The sequence below is a fragment of the Panicum virgatum genome, chromosome 1N, assembly GCF_016808335.1.
Source record: "Panicum virgatum strain AP13 chromosome 1N, P.virgatum_v5, whole genome shotgun sequence".
Lineage (NCBI taxonomy): Eukaryota > Viridiplantae > Streptophyta > Magnoliopsida > Poales > Poaceae > Panicum > Panicum virgatum.
The window spans coordinates 29,461,615-29,466,930 of NC_053145.1; the positions used below are offsets into that span (position 1 = coordinate 29,461,615).

At 46.6% G+C, this 5,316-nt stretch overlaps 1 long non-coding RNA gene across 2 annotated transcripts; it reads left to right on the forward strand.

The window, feature by feature from the left end:
* The first annotated feature begins 1,713 nt into the window (after positions 1-1,713).
* LOC120655595 lies at positions 1,714-4,442 on the forward strand. Of its 2 annotated transcripts, none has more exons than XR_005667609.1 (3): positions 1,714-2,797; positions 2,894-4,055; positions 4,133-4,442. It is a non-coding gene; the product is annotated as an uncharacterized LOC120655595 (long non-coding RNA). The 2 variants fall into 2 exon arrangements; XR_005667608.1 differs by having other exon boundaries at positions 1,715-2,797; positions 2,927-4,055.
* The last annotated feature ends 874 nt before the right edge of the window (positions 4,443-5,316 follow it).

A 5,316-nucleotide genomic window follows, 5' to 3' on the forward strand; every position in this document is an offset into this window, starting at 1 on the left:
GGTAAATCGCAGGGCATTAGCCGAGCCGGTTCATAATCATGCCCACCGCCGAGGGCCTTTTTAAAAGTCACAATTAAATTTTTTTGTAGTAGTGGTTTGGTAGCGCTCCCGCCACTCCGCTCGGCACCAGAATCAGCCCAACGCTACCATACACCCAATTCGCCGCCCGATTCTTCTGGGAATCAAGCTCGAGTGCTTCACCCGCTTCCATGGAAAATGGGGAGCAGAGAAAACTTGCTCCCCTCAATTCCCTTCCGCTTTTGTTGCTCACGGCTCATCCCCGCTCATCTTGCTTGTCTCTCGTACAGTCGTTCCCGCTTGTCCGCCGTTGGAACTTGGCCATCAAAGTTCTGTGGGTCGATTTGCAGCTGCTGGTCCTTATTCTCGTGCTGTAGGTCCAGCCTCTGCTCATTCTTAGGCCTCCTCCAAAGGAGCGACGACTCGCTGGCGGACGTGGAGGATAGAGGATGGAGAGAAGGGGTGAGGAACTAGCGGGGAGAGTTTCGTGAAGCATGCATGTGAGAGAGGAATGCACATGAGATAGGCGACAAATTCACACTGTTCATCGAATAAAATAGTATTTGAGCCGGTGACATCTCCCCTTGTTGGAGGAGGCCTTATGCCGCAGGTCTGCCTTCCACTCGTCCTTCTTCATTTGCGCCCGTCGGAGCCTATCCCCACGCTGCCGGTCTGCCCTCCGCTTGTCCTGCTCCATTTATGGCCACAGGAGCTCATCCCCGCCGCAACCCTCCTCTTCTCGTGCTCGATTTGCGGCGTCGAAGCTCGATTAACAGCCATATGTGGTTGATTGGCGGCCTAGGAGATCGATTCATAGCTATAGGAGGTCGATTTATCGCACAAAAGGTCGGTTTGCAGCACTGCACATGCTGCCGATGCCGCTCCGTTGTTGTCGTCTTGAGTTGGAGCATGTGGATCTCACCAAACGGGATTTTTTGGGGGTTAGAGCGACCGAAAGCGGGAGTACATATGAGCAAGATTGGAACTGGTTTGGAGCGCTACCAAAGGCACCCGAAAACTAAACCATTTTCATGTGACCTAGTAATCTTTACTCAGCACTACAAATTTTATCACATTTGAGATTTTTTAAAGAAGTGTAGAAAGGTAGCGAGAAAAGGCCCGGCTCGTATGGCCACACTGTACCGATAAATCAGTTTATAAAAGTATTTATGTTTAACTAGTATTTGAAATAAAAGTCAGAGAAACTTTTCTCGACAAATAAAAGAATTGCTGATATTGACAGATAAGAAAGGATACAAGCAACAGGAAAAAAACAAATTGGCGGTAGAACATTTCAAAGAAGATGAGTACCAACTACCAAGCCATGACCGGCGTCCGGCGGTATCCAAGACCTTTAGTTCCCACCCAATAAATTTCGTAAACACAAAAAAAATATCACATCGAATGTTTCGACACATGTATGGAGCATTAAATGAAGTCTATTTACAAAACATTTTGAATGGATGAGCTGTAAATCGCGAGACGAATCTAATGAGCCTACTTAATATATAATTTGCAACAGTGATACTACAGTAATCATCCGCTAATTATGGATTAATTAGCATCATTAGATTCGTTTCGCGATTTACAACCCATCTGTAAAAAAAATTTATAAATAAACTTCATTTAGTAATTCAAATTAGCAAAATTCTTTCGAAAAAAAATTGCGTTTCAACGGTAACAAACCGCCCGGGGGAGGCGCGGGGCCAGCCCGGCCACGTCGGCCCAAAATCGATGGGCCGTACGATGTCCGTCGTGCGGTCTGCGGCTACTGTGATTTCCGCCGCTCGGCTGAAGCCGTCCCGCCGCCCACGCAGCTGCCTGCCTGGCTTCTTCGCCGACGTGTCCCCAGCGTGCCGTGCCATGCCTTGCCGCTGCTATGCCGCCGCCGCTGCGTCCCTCTTTGCAGCGGCCGCTCGCTTCCCTCGCCGACGCGTGCGCCGCCTTCCGAATGCCGTGTGGCCAGGCCTGCGCGTGGCCCAACGTTCCGAGCCTCCTCGCTTCCCCCGCGTCACGACGCCGCCGTGGAGATGCCCCGCCAGTCACACCGCCGCAGCCCAGCCCTCCCTCCGCGCCGCCGGCGGCCCTCCGTCCCGCCCCACCGCTGCCGCCTAGCGCTGCCGCCGGCCGTTCCGGTCTTCCACGCATTAGCAACCCGGCCAGCCGCACCACCGCGGGCCGGCCCTCCATCCGAGCCGCCGCGGTCCGGTGATCCGGTCCCACCATCCCCGCCGCTGCCGCTGCGTGCTGCCGATGGGAAGCCCTCGCCCCATCCGCTCCGTCACATCTTGCTCCCTTCTCCTTGTGACTTCGCCGTCAACCCTCGCCCCATCGCTCCGTCACATCTTTCTCCCTTCTCCTCGTGACTTCGCCGTTGCCACATTTGATGGATTCATTCATAGATCCCTGGCTCCCAGCTCCCTGAAAATGAGAAATTACCATCTCCCTCATAATGGGAAATTTGGTTGATGTACGGTTCAATTCTGTGAGTCTGTAGTCCGTTTTGATGGAGAGTGGTTCGATTCGATGAGTGAAGTGCTTAATTTGATGGTAAGAAAGCTGATTCAAATGCGTACTGTGGGGGCCTGGGCCTAGTGGCCGGTTTCCCTGAGAAGAATTCCGGCAGGTTCACCGGTCCATTGCTTATTGAGATTCAATTAATTATCCTTGGCTAATTTGATTTGATTTCAATCAATGAGTCCAGAAAGGATCAGCTGGACTCCCTGCTCGACATTGGTGCTGATGATTTAGAGTTGGGGAACAACATCGAAGTCTTAAGGTAAATAAGTATTTGGCTAATTTAATTTGATTTCTTGCAATGAGACCGGAAAGGATATGTATACTTGCATTGATATATTTAATAATTGATGTAAAGGGATTTCCCGTCTGGGGATAAACTGCATGACAGGGTGCACGTTCATCAGCTGCAACAGTTGCTGCCCGTGAAGAGCAATCTACAAGCACCCTTGGCCTTCCTGTTGTAGCATCTGGCTGCGCACGATGCTGAGTTGCTGAAGACACCATTGAGGACCTTCCTGAAATCAGAATACATTGAGTTTCTGTTTTCAGCTTACCTACTATCGCAGGGGCGATCAATCATCAATGGTGCATGGTCAGTTAATCTTGATTTCTTGGTGTTATGCTTCCTATTCACATTGAAAACATCATACATAGATATTTGAACACATCTAAGTAAGTTGCAGTTTGATCACCTAGATTCAGAATCATGGATACATTTTTAAAAAAACTCTCCAGTCCAATATGCAGAGTTCAATGCTCTGTATTACGTTGGTATTGCCTCACAAATCATGGAATCGAGAAAGAAATATGATTAATCGTCCTACATGCTGCTCTTTTTCATGGTAGTTAGCACTACACGGGCTTACTTCTCCAATAGATGCATTGACAGTTTGCTGAATATTAAAACAAGCCCAGATATTGGACAATGCAGATATCTGCAAAATTTACATCAACTACTATATATTCTGCTAACCTTGATATCCTTCTTGCAGGTTGTTCTTCACCTGATAGAAAGATGCCTAAAGTATCTTTTGCAATGGCTGTTTCTTTGCTACTATTGAGTTCATGTTTCTTTGTTGAATGCTGATTGTGTGAACCTAAGTGACTGGTATCTGAATAGCCTGACTGTAGAAAGAATAATTGTTTTGCTACTAAAAGTCCAGAACTATCTACTTTCTTACTTCCATCTAGCTATCCACAATTTGTTTGCATGTACGATTTGCGTTTTTCCAATCAAAGTTGATCTATTAATTAGCCATACAAGAAGAAATAATATCTAAAGGTATTCTCTTGTTGGACCCTGTCCCAGCACACACAGAGTTAAAAGTCTAAATGTACCTATATGTTTCCTGCTCTGCACAGATCAAACAGTTTCCTGCACCTCTACGCATACCATCTTCAATGAGAATTACATGTTTATATATATGTATGTCAGTGTTCATTATCTGCATTAGTAATTTGAGTATGTCCTTCCTTTTGTTCTCACAGGTTCTACAGAATCACTGAAGACTCAAGAGGTACCTTTGTCATCCTCCTCTATGTTGCTCGCTCAATGCTATCTAAATGCATGTTCTGATAGTTGTGTATAAAACAGGAACCACTACGCGCGCAACATTCGTGGCAGGCTGAGGCGCCGGGCAGCCCGGCCACGTCATCTGCAAATCCCTGCCCTTGCCATGCGTGATTGGGTTTTTTCCCTCGCGATTTCCCCTATACTTTTGTTGGATCCTGCTGAGGTTCTGTGTGTATAAAAAATAATCATGTACTGTATGCTCCTCTTAATGAAGGCACTCTGTGCTCTTGAAATCAGAGTATCCAGTTCAGCGGAAAGTCTTGTTGCTAACATCTTAGAATTGAGTTTCGCAGCACTATGCGACAAACTTATGGGCATGTAGTTTCCCACCTGTTGTGCATCTTCTTTTTTGGGCAGCAGCAAATGTGAGCATTTCAGCAGATTGAAGTGCTGGTCATGCATGTTGAAGAAGAAATTTACAGCTGCCAGTAAATGTTCTTTTAGCCTCCCAAATTCAGAGATTATGCGCGCAAAATATAGTCTACGATAACATTCGGGGCGGGGGAGGCGCCCGCGCACCCCGGCCACGTCGCCCGAAAATATGATGTTCGTACGATTTTGATCTGCCGGTGGCTTGCAAATGATGATTTTTGTTGTTGACGGCTGGACACCATGGGTGAGGGACCGTGTGTCTGACACGTTGTGTGCTTCGCTTGCTGCCGCGTGCCTTGTGTGTGACGTGTTGCGCTTGCCTGACTGCCGTGTGCTTTGGCTACTGATGCGGTGTGTGCTCAAGTCGCGTGCTAGCTTGTTCCGATTCCTTCAGCTGTAAGCGTTCTTTTCTTGATAAAAAGAGCCCGTTTAGTTTCCAAAATTTTTTGGGTGCTACAGCAACTGACAATGTTTGACCACTAATTAGGAGTATTAAATATGAATAACTGACAAAATTCATTCCACAACCCCGGGTGAAATTGCGAGACAAATCTTTTAAGTCTTATTGGACCATGATTGGACAATGTCGTGCTACAGTAACCAATCTCTAATAATATATTAATTAGTCTTAATAGATTTGTCTCGTGATTTTCCGTCCATTCATGTAATTAATTTTATAATTTATCTATGTTTAATACTTCTAATTAGTGGTCAAATGTTGTCCAAAAAGTTTCCCCCAAATTTTTTTGGGAACTAAACTATCCCAAAGTTGATGCTCCGTATTCACTGCCCTTCTTTTCCGTGTTCTTCACCTCCATCAATTTCATCTGTGT